This window comes from Drosophila ananassae (assembly GCF_017639315.1).
Source record: "Drosophila ananassae strain 14024-0371.13 chromosome 4 unlocalized genomic scaffold, ASM1763931v2 tig00000071, whole genome shotgun sequence".
NCBI lineage: Eukaryota > Metazoa > Arthropoda > Insecta > Diptera > Drosophilidae > Drosophila > Drosophila ananassae.
The window spans coordinates 644108-667540 of NW_025319041.1; the positions used below are offsets into that span (position 1 = coordinate 644108).

At 38.5% G+C, this 23433-nt stretch overlaps 1 pseudogene; it reads left to right on the forward strand.

Moving 5' to 3' along the window:
* Positions 1-6345: 6345 nt before the first annotated feature.
* On the forward strand, positions 6346-6734 carry LOC123257844 (annotated as a pseudogene).
* Positions 6735-23433: the final 16699 nt, after the last annotated feature.

Here is a 23433-nt window from a genome sequence, read left to right on the forward strand (position 1 = left end):
GAGAAGAGAGACAACGTTCGTGAGCGGCTCCCCCACCTCAACAAGCGCATATGGTGAGAGAGGGACAGTGAACGGTGAGCGGTGGTGGGGGTACTCGCATTTTCGTGTCGATCCTGACTCGGTTTTACTCCGTCCCCGAAAATCAATTACGCGCCTAAAGAAGTTTCACTTCAAAAAAAGAGGAAATAAATGAAATATGATTAAATTTTAGTTTTTTTTTTATTATTATCTTGATTGAAAGCGAAGAAGAAAGAAGTGAGAAAAACTTAGAGTGGAAAAGATAAAAAAAAATGCTAATGGAAAATTTCTAAAAAAAAAAATAAATTTACACAAAACAATCTTAAACCCTAATCCACGCCAACAGCCACCAACGCCAAGGGGTCGACCTTTTCGCCGAGGAAGTACGTAAGTCAGAGATTTTCCATTGTAAATTGAAAGAAGAAGACGTCTAATTGAAAATTTCATAGCCAAGCACAAACTTTGATTTAATATTTATACTATTGGTTATCCTTTTTTTTTTCCCACTGTACACACAACCTTAGACAAAACAATAAAGTGAAAGAAATTTTGAATAAATTGATTTTGAATAAAAATTTTCAATAAATTAATTAAACTATGAATACCCATGCAGCACAAAATTATTAGTAAAGTAAATATATATTATTAATCAAACAAAACAAACAAATAGGTTAGGGTTTTATTAGGATTATTCATTTTCTCTACTACATTGTTAAAATACTAGGATTAGATCAGCTATGTTAATTAAGAACTACCAATGAAAGATTATAAATAAAAATGTTACTGTAAAATTAACCAACTAACTTCGCAAATGTATCTTCGGGTGTAACGGGGGAAAAGGGGCCACGAGAGTCACACTCTTCTGCCTGTGGCCATGGTAGGGTTGGGGAATGTAAAAGGACACAACACCAGCAGTGATACTTCGTAGTTTTCTCGAATCTAACTTCGATCTTGTCTTAATTTTTTTTCTATTTTTCTTTGAATTTGATGAACGTGAAAACCGGCTCAGATCTCTAGCGGAGATTTTACACTTCTCTCTGTCGCAGCACGCAAAATTTCTTATATCTGGAAATTATTATGATCCGGCGTTGCAACTGCTGAAGGACCTGTCCCAGCAAGACCTCCACCCCCCAAGCCGACGAGCTAGAGCCGGACCCTTCTAGCGTGCCCGCGAGCACAGGTCCTCCTATTGCCCAAAACCTCGTTGCACGTTACAATAATAATATTATATTATTAAATAATAATAATTTAGAAAATAAGTGGCGCCCAAAGTGGAGGCCTTCCTAAGGAAAAAAATAAGGATAACTTCCACAGAAACTCAAGGGTCATTAAGTTCAAAAGCTGTATTACTTTTCTATTTTAATTTTCAACAAACTTTCTTTAGTTACATCTTGATTTTGAATTGTTCGAGAAACTTATGTCAGAAGACTCTGGTGTTCTGAGAGTCCGAACTTCATTTCAGGAGCAAAGATTTGCCCGTCTGTAATCTGTTATGGAACTCAGTGCAAGGATCACAGGGTACTACAAACTTCGGTTTTGTCTATGACCTGTTGCTGAGGTGCCATCCTAATCAAAATTAGAAATTTGCCTAGTGGCTCACATTAATGGAAAATAGAAACGTTCTTACGGATGACCTAACCACGTGTGACTACTGGAAAAGTCTAATTTTATTTCTTTTCTAAGAGGTTAAACTTTTTTTTTCGTGATGCATCAGGAAAACTACATATTCGATTCTACATCGTATTGGGTCCAATGAAACATGAATTTAAGAGTTACTACTCTCCCTAAACAGCTCAAATGCCTAGAAACCTTAAGTTTCAGGACCTATGTCTAAAAAAAAAAAATCTTTTAAGAGATTCGATTAAATTTAATTCTCCCGACATCCGAGGATATCAAAAGCGAAGTTCAGTTAGTTTGTCTTATCATTTTGCAGTTTTTCGTAGATTTAACAGAGGTTTAGGATAGATCAATAGGTAATAGGGAAGAAAATAACATTTTTCACAAATTATAAACATTACTCAGTTATGATGGGCTTAGATCGATCGCCCGACCGTGGCTCTCAAGAAGCACAAAAACTAATTTGTCAACTTTGCAAAACGGAAATCAAATCCGCAGCTGAAATTTTCGAAACAACTTGTCAACACGAATTCCACAAGAAATGCATTAATGTGCATTTTAAGAAAAACGACAACTGTCCTGTATGTAAGAGTATCTGTAGGCCACCAGTCGAAGGTCTTCAAACGCGATCTCAATCAAGAGTCCGTCAGACGGAGGGTAGCCAAGAAAGGACACCTTCTGACGACATCCCTAGCACTTCCCGAAACACCGAGACAGCTAACCTGAGGAGCAACGATCCGAACAGCATGGCAAGTGCCATAACACTTCTAGCCATGGAGAGGAGGCTGCTCACCATATTGACGGAAAAGATGGCCGAACTGGTGCAAACGTCTGTGTTAGACAGTGTGGAAAGATTGATAGCAACGCCTGCCAACTCAGCCGTGAGCAGGGAAGTCAGATCAACCCCGAGGTTAGAGGACATGCAGCAACCGAACGTAGAGGAAACAACGGCTCCCACCACAATACCGACGTAGCCAGCGGGATGCGCAATGTCACCCCAATGAAGCACAATATCCGATCTAGGGATACGACCAGATAAAGTTGGACATATCCTAAATGGATGGAAGCTCAAGTTCTCCGGAACCGGCGTACCGATAGACGACTTTATCTACCGTGTGGAGGCACTGACTCATCAGACGCTGGATGGGAATTTCGCGGTGTTGTGCCGCAATGTCAGTGTGTTATTTGAAGGAAAGGCCACGGAATTCTATTGGCGATACCGCAAGTCCGTAGCTGAAGTCCGATGGAATCGGTTATGTACAGCACTCCGTTTACAATTCTGTCAGAATCGGGACGACGTCGATGTAGAGGAGTTGATAAGGAATAGGAAGCAGAAGCCAAACGAATCTTTTGACGCATTCTACGACAGTGTAAACGTAATGATTGATCAATTACAAACGCCTTGGTCCACGCGCAAGTTAGTTCGTATTCTTAAGAATAATTTGCGACCAGAAATACGTCACGAAATCCTGAATGTCGAGGCGGTAACGGTCCAGGAGCTTAGAGAGATCTGTCGACGCCGAGAGGCTTTCCTGAAAGATGTCAAACGATCACATGGTTATAGTAGAGTGAATCCATTCCGGCGCGAAGTCGCGGAATTAATCGACGAACCTGGTGCGGAAAGCAGCTCTGAAGTTGGAATTGAGGCAGATATCGAAGCACTCGCCCTGGTATGCTGGAATTGCCACCACGAAGGACACCGGTATCAAGACTGTCTAGAAGAAAAACGAGTGTTTTGTTACGGCTGTGGAGCAGCCAACACCTACAAACCCAACTGCACGAGGTGCTCAAAAAACTCAAAGCTCGGCAGTTCGAAGTCGGCGTACAGACCGAGGACAGCGAATGCCGCCCAACAACCAGTCGACGATGACAGAGTAAATAGGAAAGAGCCAAGAGCTATTCCTAAACCCACACCGGACGCGTCACAAAGCAATGAAAGTTTATTGCTCCACCAAAGAAGACAAAATTTACCCAAGATGACAAAGATAGACAGGTTACCTGAGCCTCCCATTAATTTGATAAAGGACTGTAGTTCGAGAAGGATTAAAACATATTGGAAGGACATCGAAAAGTGTAAGAGCGGATTGAGACACATATGCTCCGTTCCTTCTAGTACAAGAGATCTTCGTCCGTTTTTGCCAATTCAACTATTAGATCGCACCGTTTATGGACTTCTTGACTCAGGAGCTTCGATAAGTTGTATCGGGGATAAGCTAGCAGCGGAAGTGATGGAGATGAAGAACTCTTACAAGTCAGTGAACGTCAATGCCAAAACCGCAGATGAAAGATCACAACGGATAATAGGCAAACTGGCAACTATCGTGGAATACAATAACATCCGCAAATCGATAGAGTTGTATATAGTCCCGTCGCTCAAGCAAGATCTATACCTAGGGATCGATTTTTGGAAGGCATACGATCTTTTGCCTAGGAGTTTGCAGGTAGGCGAGGTGGACACAAAAGAGTCTAGCAGCAGCGATAGTGTCAATCTGAAAGAGGATCACCATGACTTGACTGAAGACCAAAATTTACAACTCAACATCGCCATTAACTGTTTCCCCTCATTTACACAAGAAGGCTTAGGAAAGACTCACCTGATAAAACACACAATCGATGTAGGGGATGCCAAGCCAATTAAGCAAAGGCACTTCCCTGTTTCTCCGGCCGTGGAGAAAAATATGTATGTAGAAATTGACCGCATGCTACAGCTAGGAGTGATCGAAGAGTCTGAAAGCGCTTGGTCTTCGCCAATAGTTATGGTTACCAAGCCAGGTAAAGTGAGACTTTGTTTAGACTGCCGTAAGGTCAACAGTCACACTATAAAGGATGCCTACCCACTTCCTCAAATCAGTGGGATATTGAGTAGACTGCCGAATGCCGAGTATATCACGAGTTTGGATTTGAAGGATGCTTATTGGCAGGTCCCGCTCGATGTTGAATCCCGTGACAAGACTGCTTTCACCGTCCCAGGACGACCATTATATCAGTTCACGGTTATGCCTTTCGGATTATGCAACGCAACAATCTGAAGGATAGAGTATTTATTTACTTGGATGATCTGTTAGTGGTCTCACCGAGTTTTGAGAATCACTTAGAAGTATTAAAGGAGATAGCACATCATTTAAAACGAGCAGGACTGACCATCAACGTAGCTAAGAGTCATTTTTGTAAGAGAAGGGTCAAATACCTGGGGCACATCATTGGGGACGGGGGAATACGAACAGATCCCGAGAAAGTCAAAGCCATCACAGACTTTCCTATTCCCAAAACCTTGCGCGCCTTGCGAAGTTTCATTCGCCTATGTGGCTGGTGCAGGAAGTTTGTGTCAAACTTTGCAGCGCTGACTGCTCCCCTTACCGATTTAATGACAACGAAGCGAAGATTCAGCCTGACTCCGGAAGCACTAAAAGCTTTCGAAGTACTAAAACGACGACTTTGCGAGGCGCCTGTATTGTGCAACCCGGATTTCAACAAGCCGTTCGCCATTCATTGCTAGCAAAACTGGCGTTGGAGCAGTGCTAGTTAAGGAAACGGACGAGGGGGATGAGAAACCAGTGGCATTCGTTTCGAAAAAGTTGGATAAAGCCCAACGAAACTACACAGTGACGGGGCAGGAGTGCCTGGCCGCTATCGTAGCTCTCAAACAGTACAGAGCCTATGTCGAGGGACACCCCTTCAAAATAGTCACCGACCACGCCTCCCTCAAATGGCTGATGTCGAATAGGGACTTAAGTTCACGGCTAGGGAGATGGGCTATAGCTTTACAACGGTTTCAGTTTAGCATCGAACACAGAAAAGGGTCGTTACACATTGTTCCAGACTCTCTGTCACGCGTGAATGAGGATGAGGTCGCAGCAATAGACTTACAAGAAGGTTTGTTAGTCGATTTAAAATCGGAACACTTCTCGTCAACTGAATACAAGGATATTGCAGCCAGGGTGTCGGCGAATAAAACAAACTTTCCCGATCTCAAAATAGAAGATGGATACGTGTACAGAAAGATGTGTCATCTGACTGGAGAACAGGTTCACGATACCTACGCTTGAAAACTGTGGATACCACGAGAGATGGTATCAGAAGTTCTTGCTCAAGCACATGACAGTCCTTTAGCCTCCCACTGCGGAATACATAAGACGTTGGAACGTTTGAGAAGATATTACTTCTGGCCTCGCTTAGTGCCTCACGTAAAAGCTTATATCAATGCTTGTGAGACGTGCAAAGTTATCAAAGCCCCAAACCAGGTGATGAGGCCACCACTAGGAAAAGCTGTTGAAACGACAAGATTCTTCCAGCGACTTTTTATCGATTTCCTTGGCCCGTATCCCCGCTCAAGAGATGGAAACATCGGGATATTTATCGTCCTGGATCATTTTTCTAAATTCGTCTTTCTAAAACCCGTGAAAAAGATAAACGCAGATATCGTGATTAAATTCTAGAAGGTGAACTTTTTATGACCTTCGGCGTCCCCGAAACTATTGTGTCAGACAACGGTTCCCAATTTCGATCAGTAGCGTTCCAGAAACTTCTTCGCCAATTCGGAATTTCTCACACCTTAACAGCCGTTCATTCGCCTCAATCCAACGCCTCCGAGCGAGTGAATCGATCCATCATTGTAGGAATAAGGGCTTACGTGCGTCCCGATCAAAAGAACTGGGACGAGGGCTTGAGCAAAATTTGCTGTGCGCTACGCTCTTCTATTCATTCTAGCATATGGCATTCGGCCAACAGATGGTGACTTCCGGCAGTATGTATTCCCTGCTAAGGAAGCTAAACATGCTGGACGACCGGTCTGTGGTGTGTTCGAACTTATCCGAGAAGAAGCCACCAAACAGATGCAGAAGGCGCACGAGCGCAACGAAAATCGGTAAAACTTGCGCTCCCGAGAAGTAGCTTTCAGCGAAGGGCAGGAAGTCTTTCGTCGCAACTTTAAACAAAGCTGTTTCAAAACTGGATTCAATGCAAAGTTAGATCCGGCGTTTATCAAAGCACGAGTGAGGAAGAAGATCGGAAAGTCCTACTACGAGCTAGAGGATTTACAAGGCCAAAGGATTGGAGTCTACCATGCCAAGGACATACGTCATTAGCGTCCCTTCAGTCGGGATCAGCCTAGGGTCTTAATTGGAATACCCTAGTGTTATTGTGGGAGAGGGAATTTGTAACGGCGTCTGAAGCGACGTAGGCATAAAGAGAAAAAAAAAAAAGAGAGAAAAAAAAAAAGACAAAGAATAAAACTTGAAGTTAACCCCCGAAAATATAAACAACAAAAAATATCCCATTATTTTTGCGAGGGTTACCACCTAGGCAAATCATCGGCCAGCTGATCCAAAAGTGGATCAAGACTGGTCAGTCTAAAGGGCCAGGAAGTGTCGCGGGAGAAGGCAGACCCTCTTTCAAAATTCGGACCTACCGCAAGACGGACGTGCCTAGAAGAGCAAATTCGTGAACTCATTTTTTTTCTTTGGTTTCGCGCTGATTACAAGTGGCACGCGGTCGCACAAGTTCGGCTTGTCAGAAAAGCTAAAATCGAAAAATTTGTGAAGAGAAACTGGAAAATGGAAAGAATTATTTTTTTATATTTTTGTTGAAATAAATGTGCATAGAAAAAAAGAAGAAAAAGAAGAGAATGAAAGAATTTTGAATAAAGTTTAAGTTGACGCTAATGATAAGTGAATCTTACTGAGAAAAATGAAAATTGAAAATGTGAAGTTTAAAGCAAAGAAGGAAAAAATGTAGAAAAGGAAAGAAAGAAAAATCCAACAAAAATAGTTAATAACAAGAAAGGAAAGCTAACTTCGGGCGGAGCCGAAGTTGATATACCCTTGCAGTTCAGTCGCAGTTCGCTAGGTGGCGCCACGCATCTCATATTATTAAATATATAGCGGATCGTATATAGTCGGCCGATCTTTATGAAATTTGGCATATTGAATTATTTTGCCCAAAGAGTAATCTGTACCAAGTCCCATCTTTCTAACTTAAAAAACACCAAAGTTATGCCAATTCCGATTATTGTATGACAGCTATAGGATATAGTCGGCCGATCCTTATGAAATTTTGTAAATAAGATATTTTGGTCAAATATAACATGTGTGGAAAGTCCCAACCCTCTAACTTAAAAAACACAAAAGTTATAGCATTTCCGATCAATCAGTTATATGGCAGCTATAGGATATAGTCGACCGATCCCGACCGTTCCGACTTATATACTACCTGCAAAGGAAAGAAGGGTGTGTGCAAAGTTTCAACTCGATAGCTCCAAAACTGAGAAACTAGTTTTCATAAGTTTCATAAGAATCGGCCGACTATATACGATCCGCTACATATCTAATAATATAAGATGCGTGGCGCCACCTAGCGGACTGCGACTGAACTGCAAGGGTATATCAACTTCGGCTCTGCCCGAAGTTAGCTTTCCTTTCTTGTTTTATTTTTTTATTGAAAATTTTTGAATAATTGAGATGAAGTGTTCCTAAGAAGAAGAAAAAGAGAAAAGAAAAGGTAAAGAATTGCAGATATGACCAGAAGGAAGTGTGTGCCGGAGAAGAAGAGAGAAAAGAATAGAGAAAGCAAAAAAGTGAAGTTTAATTTGCAATTGATTGGAGTGAAAGAAAAAAAACAAAGAGAAGCACAGTGGTATTAGTCAGAGTTTTGAAATTGAAAAAAAAAAAAGAGGAAATAAATTAAATATGATTAAATTTTAGTTTTTTTTATTATTATCTTGATTGAAAGCGAAGAAGAAAGAAGTGAGAAAAACTTAGAGTGGAAAAGATAAAAAAAAATGCTAATGGAAAATTTCTAAAAAAAAAAAAAAAATTTACACAAAACAATCTTAAACCCTAATCCCCGCCAACAGCCACCAACGCCAAGGGGTCGACCTTTTCGCCGAGGAAGTACGTAAGTCAGAGATTTTCCATTGTAAATTGAAAGAAGAAGACGTCTAATTGAAAATTTCATAGCCAAGCACAAACTTTGATTTAATATTTATACTATTGGTTATCCTTTTTTTTTCCCACTGTACACACAACCTTAGACAAAACAATAAAGTGAAAGAAATTTTGAATAAATTGATTTTGAATAAAAATTTTCAATAAATTAATTAAACTATGAATACCCATGCAGCACAAAATTATTAGTAAAGTAAATATATATTATTAATCAAACAAAACAAACAAATAGGTTAGGGTTTTATTAGGATTATTCATTTTCTCTACTACATTGTTAAAATACTAGGATTAGATCAGCTATGTTAATTAAGAACTACCAATGAAAGATTATAAATAAAAATGTTACTGTAAAATTAACCAACTAACTTCGCAAATGTATCCTCGGGTGTAACGGGGGAAAAGGGGCCACGAGAGTCACACTCTTCTGCCTGTGGCCATGGTAGGGTTGGGGAATGTAAAAGGACACAACACCAGCAGTGATTCTTCGTAGTTTTCTCGAATCTAACTTCGATCCTGTCTTAATTTTTTTTCTATTTCAGGCTCAGATCTCTAGCGGAGATTTTACACTTCTCTCTGTCGCAGCACGCAAAATTTCTTATATCTCTAAATTATTATGATCCGGCGTTGCAACTGCTGAAGGACCTGTCCCAGCAAGACCTCCACCCCCAAGCCGATGAGCTAGAGCCGGACCCTTCTAGCGTGCCCGCGAGCACAGGTCCTCCTATTGCCCAAAACCTCAAGTTAGAAGGATGTGAGTTTCGAGGGATTCCTCTTTGGGCAAAATAATTCGATATGCCAAATATCATAAGGATCGGCCGACTATATACGATCCGATATATATCTTATAATATAAGATGCGTGTCGCCACCTATCGGATTGCGACTCAACTGCAAGGGTATATAAACTTCGGCTCCACCCGAAGTTAGATTTCCTTTCTTGTTTTGAATAACTTCTGAAAGAAATCGATACGTATTTAGGAGTAGAATGCGAATATATAAAAATATTCTATATGGGGACTAAAATGTCTTCACCAGCCCCAATTTAGTGATTCTATATTTTTTTCATTTCACCCTAATTTCTCCCAAAACCAAACTACTTTTGGAAAATGTTTGAAAAATTATCTAATTAAAACAATACCATTAGATTGGATTATTCATTCAGATCGGATGCCTACAGAACATTTTTAGTTCGTCGGCTATATATAGAGTCTCGTCGCGCACGCCAAGGCATGCAGTTCGTCACCTCGTGGACTGCCGTCCATTATATTGTTATGTCAGCTATACGATATAGTCGACCGATCCCGGCCGACTTATATACTGCGTGCAAACAAAAAAAGGATGTATGCAAAGTTTCAACTCGATAGCTTTAAAACTGAGAGACTAGTTTGCGTAGGAACCGACAGACGGACATGCTTATATCGACTCAGGAGGTGATCCTGATTAAGAATATATATACGTTATGGTGTCGGGCTGTCGCCTTTACAGCGTTACACAATTTCATAAGGATCGGCTGACTATATTCTATAGCTTTCATAGAACGATCGGAATTGGCATAACTTTGGTGTTTTTAAGTCAATGCTATTAAAGCAGTCGTTGCATTTCGCTTATATTCGCAGGAGAGTCCGAAAATAAAATTTCATATAATTGAGCGAACAGGGACTTGAGTTTTGCTGTTTCCATTTTCCATACCGTTACGTTGGTGCCAAATAAAATATTTTATCTTTTTTTAAATGCACTTTTGTGACTATATTTTCTTGAAGTACATCCAGTGCTAACATCGTGACCGAAAGGCCTGATTCTTCAATCATGCTTTTAAATGTGGCACTTACTAATATGGCCTGCATAATTGCCTTGAGATGGAGCTAAAAGCTAGAAGGATTTTCTATGATTAAGGGGGCAGAATGGTTTGAGACTTAAAAAAATATATATTTTCAAATAAAATATATATATATTTTAATATACTTAAAAAAATATATATTTTCAAATAAAATATATATATATTTTAATATATACATATAAAATAAATTTTTATATAATAGAACATTATCTCAGGAATATTCTGTGAAAGTTTCATGTCGATCGGACTAAAGCTCGCTGAGATACCGATTTTTTTTTAAACTTTAGACGCGTTTTTCTCAAAACAACTTTTTCAAGTCGGTGCGTAACGTAACTCAAAAAGTAATGCTCGGATCTAAACAAAATTTTTCACACATCTTTTATACAATAAATATTTGCGGATGAACGAAAGCTTTTTTTTTAAATTTTTTTTACCATTTTTACGGGCAATAATGGGGTAATTTTTGTGTAAAAATGGTATTTCCGACTTTACAACCGCGCCAAAAATGGTTTCGTTCATCCTTACAAGAAACTAATATTTTAAGTAAATCAATTCCACTTTTTTTCTTTCCGATAACAATGTTAGGCCAGACTTTACGCACCGCAGGTTAATAATTTTTTAAAGCGACTCCGGCCGACTGCCCGTCACGGGATAAATAATAATTATTTCTTAAAAATAAAAAATCCTAGATACTCTCCAAATATAGCCATTTATCGTTTAAAAAAATTGAATAAATATATTCACTCAGAAATGAAAAAAAAAATCGCAAAAATCTGTTTTTTTTCAGCCTCTGAAACCATCCTGCCCCCTTAAACTAAAGTTCAAATGGTTTTAAAAATTATTTTATCCGCTCTTAGTGGTAACTTATCAAATCCAATGTTTTTTAATTTGGAGAAATAGCCTTTCATGGAATCCGAAGGTCTTCGGGAAACTTTATTATGGGTTAATAAAATTGTTTCAGAAATACTACCTATTATCTTTCTAATCTTACGATTTTTTTTTTTGATTTCTGATGTATGAAATTTTATTTATTTGTATAGTTTTTAAGCGGAATAAATTAAGGTAAAAGGTGTTAAGCTGTTTATATAACTCCCACAATTTGTCTATTCCCATGCAGATTGTGACAAATTTTTTGTACAACTTGATGTATAGAATATTAGATAATTTTCCTAAAGCTTATATGACATATAATAAAATTAGGTTTTTATAAAGAAACGTGTTTTTTTGGTTAGAAAATTTAGTAATTTTTTTCATTTTTAATGGTCTCTTATAAATGTAAAAAGACCTTTTGAAAGCAATTTTTAACATTCAACTGCTAACAGAATTTTATATAAAACATTGGGCAGAATTAAATATAAAACTCTTCAAATATAAACCATATTTTATACCCTTAAAGGCGGTATTGTAATTTTGATCAAAAGTGTGCAAAGCAGTGAAGGAGACATCTCTGACCCGTATGTATATCTATACCCTTGCAGAGGTATATTGATTTTGGTCAAAAGTGTGCAACGCAGTGAAGGAGACATATCCGACCCTTTAAAGTATATATATTCTTGATCAGGATCACCTCCTGAGTCGATATGAGCATGTCTGTCCGTCCGTTTCTACGCAAACTAGTCTCTCAGTTTTAAAGCTGTCGAGTTGAAACTTTGCACACATCCTTCTTTTGTTTGCAGGCAGTATATAAGTCGGAACGGCCGGGATCGGTCGACTATCTCCTATAGCTGCCACATAACTGATTGATCGGAAATGCCATAACTTTGGAGTTTTTTAAGTTAGCGTTGGGACTTTCCACACATGTTATATATGACCAAAAGGATCGGCTGACTATATTTTATAGCTGTCATAGAACGATCGGAATTGGCATAACTTTGGTGTTTTTAAGTCAATGCTATTAAAGCAGTCGTTGCATTTCGCTTATATTCGCAGGAGAGTCCGAAAATAAAATTTCATATAATTGAGCGAACAGGGACTTGAGTTTTGCTGTTTCCATTTTCCATACCGTTACGTTGGTGCCAAATAAAATATTTTATCTTTTTTTAAATGCACTTTTGTGACTATATTTTCTTGAAGTACATCCAGTGCTAACATCGTGGCCAAAAGACCTGATTCTTCAATCATGCTTTTACATGTGGCACTTACTAATATGGCCTGCATAATTGCCTTGAGATGGAGCTAAAAGCTAGAAGGCTTTTCTATGTTTAAGGGGGCAGGATGGTTTGATACTTTAAAAAAAATACATATTTTTAAATAAAATATATATATATTAAAATATATAAGTTAAAAAGATTTTTTTAATATTCTTAAAAAAAATAAATTAATCTTTTTACGTTTTGTTTATTCGAGTATCGGATTGGAACTGACAATTAGGATTCTTATAATTAATAATTACACCTATGCGTTGCTCCATCGCTGCCGCGATCTCGGACGCGGTTGTTGCTGCTGCTGGCGTCCCTCGATGTCATTGGTAGCTGATGTTGTTGCTGTAGCTTAAGTCCATATCTTCATTGCTAATTGGTCAACGCAAGTGCATTGTGTTGTTGGTGGATGCAATTGCCATTAAGTTCAGTGAGCTTTGCCAAATATTTGGGTGTTTTCTTTCTTTTGGCTTTCCCACGATCGCAAGCTTAATCAAGCTTAGTGTCTTTCGATCCGTGTGACCCTTATTGGTGCCACGGCATCATATTGCATCCGGTGCACGGTGCACTCAATGCGGTTATGTAAGCTCTTTTGCAGTTGTTATTAAGAACTTATGTGCTTGGACTTAGCGTTTTATTAATATTATCTAGTATTTGACATTTTAGGTGTTAACTCTTCCCCCCTTAAACGCGGTCGTCCTCGTTCGCAACGTAGAAGAGAACAGGGTTAGGTGGGGTTGGATCCGCCGGTGTTTTTGTAGTTTTCTTTTATTAATTCTTTTATTAGTAATGCTTTTATTAATTGAAGGGAGAGGACTTCGTTAATTTTAGGGTTTACGCTGACAGTTGGAAAAGCGGAGGTTCGGGGTCTACCACAGTGACCTCTTCCGTTCTATAGATGTTTTCGCCGATCTGTACCGTGGAGTTCCTGTGCTGGATAATGAAGGATCCTTGAAGATTAAGGTTCTTTCCGTCCAAAGACACCATACCGTTAAAGTCGTTCAGCATCAGTGTTACTGGTAGTAATTCCTCAAAATTGGGCACATGTTGGCTGTTGATTGCCTTGCATTCCGGTGGTCTTAGGTTTAATAGAGCGCTCATGCAAGTGTCGTTGCTTAAGTCTAACAGTTTATCCTTAACACAAATGGTTCTATCATTATGCGATTCACATGGTTTTGATATCGCGAATAGTTCCTTTTTACATTTTAACAGGTTTTCATATTTTATGTCATATATTATATGGGCTAGGGTTCTACAGATTTCATTACTTATTATTGGGATACTTATGATATACAGAAGAGCTTTATTATTCGATGCAAGTTTGACTTTTGAAAATTATAGTAATTCTTCCATATTAATAAACAGATTGTTTCCTTTATTAAAAATTTGTTCTAAAATATTGGTTTTTATTGTTGAGAATATAAAAGAGTTTATAATATTTGTTTTGGCCCAAGTTATTGCATTTAGTATATTAGATATTTCTTCTTTTACTATTTGAATTCTATATCTGAGGATATTTGCCTCTTCATTAATTATTTCGTTTGAATTTTTAGTTATTTTTAGAATGGCATTCGTTACGTTACTTATTTTATTAATTTTCTCGCTTAATTTTTTATTTATTATAACTTGCTTTATTATTTTCTAATTGTCAGTTTATTTTGTTCTTTAGTATTTCATGATCGTGGCGGTCCGGTGTTCCTGCCAACCATTTTCATGCCGTTCCTAGGATTTCTATTGCTTTTTTTGTCTATTGCTTGTTTTTAGTTTGAGAAGGTTTTGTTTTATCTGATTTAATTCGTAAGACAGGTAAGGGTATAGATGGTGTGATGGTGTGAGGCTGTTTAGTTCTTTGCTAAGTTCGTCAAATGTATTGTCGTATTCATTTAGGTCGAATGTATGGATGATTTTGAATGTTGCCTCTTGTTTGGCCGCAAGTCCAGTCTCAAGTGAGATAACTTGTGAATTTGAATAATCGAGGACTGTAGACAGGCTGAGGCACGTTGGTATGAATAGTCTGAAAGTTAGTTTCCGATGTTATTCTTGTGTATTATTTTCCCGGATTGAGTTTTTAATGTAGTGTTATTATTTTCTTTGACTATTTCTTTTTTATAGCGTGGGGTAAGTTTGGTACCTAGTCTTTTGTCGATTTTTACATGAATTGTATCTCCTGTCTCATATTGTTTTGGCTGTACTTTATGGTATTCTAAGTCGGCTACCTGTTTTTTTTTTATTTTTTCCCTGATTTCGGTTCGCTGTTTCTCTATGTCCTCTGTGGTGTTCGGAGTGGACCTTCTGAAAAACACCTCAACTGGTATTTCCTTTATTACTGAATGGATGGACCTATTATATTCTTCGACTGATTTGAAAATTAGGTCTTCGAATGTCATACTCCCGTTGTATTTTTTAATGCATCTGATGATTTCCGAAAGTGTTGAATGAAATCGTTCTACCTGACCATTACTGGTTGAAGCGTATGGGGCTGTTGTATGGAATGATATTTTAAGATGATCTTCTAAAAGGAATCGAATCACCGCAGAGTTTAAGGCGCGTTCGTTGTCCATTACTACCCACTTGGGCATGCCGAATGCTATCAGCATTTCTCTCAAAGGTGCTTTTATGTCCTCGGAGGCCCTTGAGTTTATTATCTTGATTTGGGCGCATTTTGAGAACTTGTCGATACCAGTTAGAATATTATTTTTTTCTGTAATATAAATGTCTATGTGGATGATTTCTCTTGGGTACTTAGGGATGGGAGTTGGTTGGATTGCCCCCTTCGGTGGGTGTCTATCGTATTTGGATTCTCTACATGTTTGACAGGATTGGACTATTGCCTGAATTTTCTTTTGAGCTTGTGGGTATTTTTTAAGAATTTGTATTTTGTTTTCGTTTGCGTCTCTGTGGGCGCAAAGGGTGTTCTAATGTAATGATCTGATTCTGGGTTGTTTCTGATGGTACATCTTCAACTTGATTACTAGTAAACCTAACTTTGTAAGACTTGAAGTGCGTAGGATAAATAGTTTGAATTTTCCCCATTATTTCTTCTGAAGTTTAGATACCATTGATAATTCTGGGAGTATATTAATGATTTCCTGCATTGTGTAAGAAATCTTTTTTATTATATGGCGATGAAAAGTTGGAAATGGAATTTTGAAGTTATACGCATCAGTGTTTTCTTTTAATAAGAAAATTTGGTTTTTAAATGCGTTGATCGGGGATTCTACTGAGAATATTAGATTATGTGAGGAATTGTAGAGTCTGAATTAACTTCTGGTCGGGCTCTGGATAGGGCGTCTGCTACTACGTTAGCTACACCGGGCTTGTATTTAATTTCTGGGCTGTATTCGCCGATAATGTCCCTCCAGCGTTTTAGCTTGGCATTGTGGTTATTTGCACTTGAAAAGGTCAGGGGTTGGTGGTCTGTATAAATTGTCACTTTCGAATATCCGTACAGATAATGTCTAAAGCTTTGGAGAGCCCATACGATGGCTAACATTTCCCTTTCGTTCGTTGCGTAATTTTTCTCGGTTTTCGAGAGGGTACGGGATATGAATGTTATTGGTCTATAGTTCTGTTCTAAAATGGCTCCTATGGCAAACTTTGATGCGTCTAGGGTCAATTGGAATTCCTTCGTGAAGTCTGGGTACGCTAATGTTACACCCCTAGATATAGGTGTGTTTTTAAGTTTTTCGAATGCACCCGATGCTTCTTTGTCTAGGTTAATAGCTATTCTGCTTGACTTGTATACGCGTTTGGATACGCGTCCTTCTTCTCCCCTTAAGAGGGCAGTTAAAGGTTTCGCAATCTTCGCATAATCTTTAATAAATCTCCTATAATAGCTTGTCATTCCTCAAAATGATCGAAGTTCCTTTAGTGTTTTAGGTATTGGGAAGTTTTTAATTGTCTTGATTTTTCCGATGTTTCCTCATATTGGCTTTATGTAATGTTAGAAACACTTTGTTCAAGTTTTCAGCATGATCGTTTTCTGTTTTGCTGAAAACGATGATGTCGTCCACGTACACATAACAGATTTTCCCTATGTGTTCGCGCAAAATGTCATCTAAAGCTCTTTGAAATATGGCTGGTGAATTTTTTAATCCAAATGGTAATCTGGTAAATTCGTGTTTGCCTCCATTCACTGCGAATGCAGTTTTTTCCATGTCTGACTCTTTAAGTGGTATTTAATGAAATCCACTTTTTAAGTCTAGTACTGAGAAGAATCTATTGTTTCCTAATTGCGCGATTATTTCGCCTATTTCAGGAATGGGGTACCGATCGGATATTGTTACCTCATTGAGCTTTCTATAATCAATAACTAGCCTGTATTTTTGTTTTTCATTAGTGTCGGTTTTTTTCGGGACTACCCAAACTGGTGCATTATAGGGTGACCGTGAGGGTCTAATAATGCCATCCTGCAGCATTTCTTGAATTTGTTGTTCTACTTCTTATCTAAGCGATGCCGGATATGGGTAGTCCTTTCCGTAGACAGGGGTATCGGAGGATGTTCTAATTTCACCTACAAGTCTGGTAGTGTAAGTTAGTTTAGTTTCAGGATCGGCGAAAAGGTTTTTATGGGTGTCGGTAAATTTTTTGTTACTATTGGGTTTAGGACTTGGTACTAGTTTCGCTTGAATGTAATTTTGGTTTGAGCCGGTGTCAATTAAGAATTTCTGAGTTTTGCCGTTCCCGATAGTTACCTTAAAATAGGGTAAGGAGGAACGGTTTATTCTAAAAAACATAATTCTGACATATCGATGGATTCCTGTTGTTCGGATTCCGCTTGCCATGAAGCTTCTTCATCCAGCTCGTTTATTCCATTCTCCTCCGATGACTGAAAATATTCTTGTTCCTCATCTACCTCTGGTTGTATATTGAACTGGCGTTGCATTTTATTAGTATTTTGAACATTTGTGTTGCTCAGGGGTCGTTTCCCTACAAAATTGTTGTCCTGAGGTCTATTCATATAGACTTCAGGTTAACGTGGCGTGAACGAATAGACTGGTCTACGTCCATGAGTGTTGGTTTTGGTTGGGGTCTGGGAGGTGGGTTGGGGTTAAAGGAAGCTTGCGCTCCTGGTTGATTTGTCTGAGTTTGGTTGAGTGGGTTAGGTCGGTTTGGTGTTGTATCAAATATCCTTGGTGGGATTGCGGGTTTTTTTTACTTGGCTTGGGTAATAGTACAGATTTGGTTGAAAATTTGTTTTGGTCGTTCGGGGTAGGGCTTGAGGCGGATACCCTCTAGTGGGTACTAAGTTATCTCTTCTGGGGTATATGTTTTTTGGTGTTTGGCCATTCCTGGTGATTCTCTATTAGGCTGCAAAGATGTAATGCATGTCCTAAGTCGTGGGGCTCTTTAATAGCCAGAAGTTGGGAAAGATTGCCGTTCAGGCCTCTTACAAATGTATCCAGTGCTTTCTCTCTGTACAGTGCTGTTAGTGCCTGTATAGTTTCCTGAGATGCTTCGAGATTCCCAATTTGGTTCAAAATCATAGAAAGTTGTTGGTATACGGCTTGATAGAATTCAACTATCGAGTTGCTGCCTTGGTTAAGTGCAAACAACTGATATTCTAGTGTCTTTAGGTCTCTCCTATCAGCAAAGTGTGCAGTCAGACACTTCGATATTGCCTCCCAGTCCAAGGGTGTGTGATAGGACTCGAGGACAGCATCTGCTTGACCGACGATTTTGTTCCTAATTGCTAATATTATTCCGTAATATTTTGGGGACCCCATTTTACTGTCATACATTTTTAAAACCCTTTCTACACTTTTTTTCAAGACGAATATTCGGTCTTGTTTCCGGAAAAATCTTTAAGTGTCCGTACTATGTCCGGTAATTTATCTAACTCGCCAATATTGTGGGCTAGTTCCCTTTTAATTATTTGGTCTGAAAAGTTTGAAAAGTCCTTGTTTGAATAAATGATTTCCTTTACCAACCCAGCTAGGTTCTCTTGAAGTATGTCCCTAATTTTCTATTCAATGTCTTTTTTCGTCAGTAGTTTCGAACTCGTCCTTACAGAGGACGAAGGTCCTGCAAGATTTCCCATCCTATCTACCAAGTCCTGTTCAGTCATTTTAATGAGGTTTTTAATGGATGGTCGTTAATGGTCTTATGAGTGTTAGTTGATCGGATGTTAAACGAATTATATTTAATTTTTTTCTAAAAATTCTAGTTTAAATCTTCGTACGGTTTCAGTTGGAGCATATGTTATTAATTTGTGTTATTTGGTTGGGATTTCCTTAATCTTATTTTTTTTTTTATATCCTTTTTAATATTATACTTTTTCTTATGGCTTCTTATGAATTTTTCTGAATGTTATTGGTCTATAGTTCTGTTCTAAAATGGCTCCTATGGCAAAATTTGATGCGCCTGTGGTCAATTGGAATTCCTTCGTGAAGTCTGGGTACGCTAATGTTACACCCCTAGATATAGGTGTGTTTTTAAGTTTTTCGAATGCACCCGATGCTTCTTTGTCTAGGTTAATAGCTATTCTGCTTGACTTGTATACGCGTTTGGATACGCGTCCTTCTTCTCCCCTTAAGAGGGCAGTTAAAGGTTTCGCAATCTTCGCATAATCTTTAATAAATCTCCTATAATAGCTTGTCATTCCTCAAAATGATCGAAGTTCCTTTAGTGTTTTAGGTATTGGGAAGTTTTTAATTGTCTTGATTTTTCCGATGTTTCCTCATATTGGCTTTATGTAATGTTAGAAACACTTTGTTCAAGTTTTCAGCATGATCGTTTTCTGTTTTGCTGAAAACGATGATGTCGTCCACGTACACATAACAGATTTTCCCTATGTGTTCTCGCAAAATGTCATCTAAAGCTCTTTGAAATATGGCTGGTGAATTTTTTAATCCAAATGGTAATCTGGTAAATTCGTGTTTGCCTCCATTCACTGCGAATGCAGTTTTTTCCATGTCTGACTCTTTAAGTGGTATTTAATGAAATCCACTTTTTAAGTCTAGTACTGAGAAGAATCTATTGTTTCCTAATTGCGCGATTATTTCGCCTATTTCAGGAATGGGGTACCGATCGGATATTGTTACCTCATTGAGCTTTCTATAATCAATAACTAGCCTGTATTTTTGTTTTTCATTAGTGTCGGTTTTTTTCGGGACTACCCAAACTGGTGCATTATAGGGTGACCGTGAGGGTCTAATAATGCCATCCTGCAGCATTTCTTGAATTTGTTGTTCTACTTCTTATCTAAGCGATGCCGGATATGGGTAGTCCTTTCCGTAGACAGGGGTATCGGAGGATGTTCTAATTTCACCTACAACTCTGGTAGTGTAAGTTAGTTTAGTTTCAGGATCGGCGAAAAGGTTTTTATGGGTGTCGGTAAATTTTTTGTTACTATTGGGTTTAGGACTTGGTACTAGTTTCGCTTGAATGTAATTTTGGTTTGAGCCGGTGTCAATTAAGAATTTCTGAGTTTTGCCGTTCCCGATAGTTACCTTAAAATAGGGTAAGGAGGAACGGTTTATTCTAAAAAACATAATTCTGACATATCGATGGATTCCTGTTGTTCGGATTCCGCTTGCCATGAAGCTTCTTCATCCAGCTCGTTTATTCCATTCTCCTCCGATGACTGAAAATATTCTTGTTCCTCATCTACCTCTGGTTGTATATTGAACTGGCGTTGCATTTTATTAGTATTTTGAACATTTGTGTTGCTCAGGGGTCGTTTCCCTACAAAATTGTTGTCCTGAGGTCTATTCATATAGACCTCAGGTTAACGTGGCGTGAACGAATAGACTGGTCTACGTCCATGAGTGTTGGTTTTGGTTGGGGTCTGGGAGGTGGGTTGGGGTTAAAGGAAGCTTGCGCTCCTGGTTGATTTGTCTGAGTTTGGTTGAGTGGGTTAGGTCGGTTTGGTGTTGTTTCAAATATCCTTGGTGGGATTGCGGGTTTTTTTTACTTGGCTTGGGTAATAGTACAGATTTGGTTGAAAATTTGTTTTGGTCGTTCGGGGTAGGGCTTGAGGCGGATACCCTCTAGTGGGTACTAAGTTATCTCTTCTGGGGTATATGTTTTTTGGTGTTTGGCCATTCCTGGTGATTCTCTATTAGGCTGCAAAGATGTAATGCATGTCCTAAGTCGTGGGGCTCTTTAATAGACAGAAGTTGGGAAAGATTGCCGTTCAGGCCTCTTACAAATGTATCCAGTGCTTTCTCTCTGTACAGTGCTGTTAGTGCCTGTATAGTTTCCTGAGATGCTTCGAGATTCCCAATTTGGTTCAAAATCATAGAAAGTTGTTGGTATACGGCTTGATAGAATTCAACTATCGAGTTGCTGCCTTGGTTAAGTGCAAACAACTGATATTCTAGTGTCTTTAGGTCTCTCCTATCAGCAAAGTGTGCAGTCAGACACTTCGATATTGCCTCCCAGTCCAAGGGTGTGTGATAGGACTCGAGGACAGCATCTGCTTGACCGACGATTTTGTTCCTAATTGCTAATATTATTCCGTAATATTTTGGGGACCCCATTTTACTGTCATACATTTTTAAAACCCTTTCTACACTTTTTTTCAAGACGAATATTCGGTCTTGTTTCCGGAAAAATCTTTAAGTGTCCGTACTATGTCCGGTAATTTATCTAACTCGCCAATATTGTGGGCTAGTTCCCTTTTAATTATTTGGTCTGAAAAGTTTGAAAAGTCCTTGTTTGAATAAATGATTTCCTTTACCAACCCAGCTAGGTTCTCTTGAAGTATGTCCCTAATTTTCTATTCAATGTCTTTTTTCGTCAGTAGTTTCGAACTCGTCCTTACAGAGGACGAAGGTCCTGCAAGATTTCCCATCCTATCTACCAAGTCCTGTTCAGTCATTTTAATGAGGTTTTTAATGGATGGTCGTTAATGGTCTTATGAGTGTTAGTTGATCGGATGTTAAACGAATTATATTTAATTTTTTTCTAAAAATTCTAGTTTAAATCTTCGTAGGGTTTCAGTTGGAGCATATGTTATTAATTTGTGTTATTTGGTTGGGATTTCCTTAATCTTATTTTTTTTTTTATATCCTTTTTAATATTATACTTTTTCTTATGGCTTCTTATGAATTTTTCTGAATGTTATTGGTCTATAGTTCTGTTCTAAAATGGCTCCTATGGCAAAATTTGATGCGCCTGTGGTCAATTGGAATTCCTTCGTGAAGTCTGGGTACGCTAATGTTACACCCCTAGATATAGGTGTGTTTTTAAGTTTTTCGAATGCACCCGATGCTTCTTTGTCTAGGTTAATAGCTATTCTGCTTGACTTGTATACGCGTTTGGATACGCGTCCTTCTTCTCCCCTTAAGAGGGCAGTTAAAGGTTTCGCAATCTTCGCATAATCTTTAATAAATCTCCTATAATAGCTTGTCATTCCTCAAAATGATCGAAGTTCCTTTAGTGTTTTAGGTATTGGGAAGTTTTTAATTGTCTTGATTTTTCCGATGTTTCCTCATATTGGCTTTATGTAATGTTAGAAACACTTTGTTCAAGTTTTCCGCATGATCGTTTTCTGTTTTGCTGAAAACGATGATGTCGTCCACGTACACATAACAGATTTTCCCTATGTGTTCTCGCAAAATGTCATCTAAAGCTCTTTGAAATATGGCTGGTGAATTTTTTAATCCAAATGGTAATCTGGTAAATTCGTGTTTGCCTCCATTCACTGCGAATGCAGTTTTTTCCATGTCTGACTCTTTATTTAATGAAATCCACTTTTTAAGTCTAGTACTGAGAAGAATCTATTGTTTCCTAATTGCGCGATTATTTCGCCTATTTCAGGAATGGGGTACCGATCGGATATTGTTACCTCATTGAGCTTTCTATAATCAATAACTAGCCTGTATTTTTGTTTTTCATTAGTGTCGGTTTTTTTCGGGACTACCCAAACTGGTGCATTATAGGGTGACCGTGAGGGTCTAATAATGCCATCCTGCAGCATTTCTTGAATTTGTTGTTCTACTTCTTGCCTAAGCGATGCCGGATATGGGTAGTGCTTTCCGTAGACAGGGGTATCGGAGGAAGTTCTAATTTCTCCTACAACTCTGGTAGTGTAAGTTAGTTTCGTTTCAGGATCGGCGAAAAGGTTTTTATGGGTGTCGATAAATTTTTTGATTATTTCTCTTTGAGTTTCTGTCATATGTTCGTCTGTTGGTCCAATCTTGTTTACGGCTTGTGCCTCTAATTGGTGGATTTTAATTTTCCTATTATTTTCTAACAGCAGAATATCATTTTTAACATCTATTATTGCCCCTAGCTTTTTCATAGTGTCGTTACCTAGAATTCCATGGAAGGTTTTCAGTGTATCTAATAGAAAGAATTTTAGTGGGGTATCTGATATGTTGGGAAGTTTAACTATTGTATGTTGTTTTATTTCGTTATTCCCTCCTACTGAATTTACTGTAAAGTTGTTACTATTGGGTTTAGGTCTTAGTACTAGTTTCGCTTGAATGTAATTTTGATTTGAGCCGGTGTCAATTAATAATTTCAGAGTTTTGCCGTTCCCGATAGTTACCTTTAAATAGGGTAAGGAGGAACGGTTTATTCTGAAAAATATAATTCTGACATATCAATGGATTCCTGTTGTTCGGATTCCGCTTGCCATGAAGCTTCTTCATCCAGCTCGTTTATTCCATTCTCTTCCGATGACTGAAAATACTCTTGTTCCTCATCTACTTCTGGTTGTATATTGAACTGGCGTTGAATTTTATTAGTATTTTGAACATTTGTGCTGCTCAGGGGTCGTTGCCCTACAAAATTGTTGTCCTGAGGTCTATTCATATAGTTAACGTGGCGTGAACGAATAGACTGGTCTACGTCCATGGGTGTTGGCTTTGGTTGGGGTCTGGGAGGTGGGTTGGGGTTAAAGAAAGCTTGCGCTCCTGGTTGATTTGTCTGAG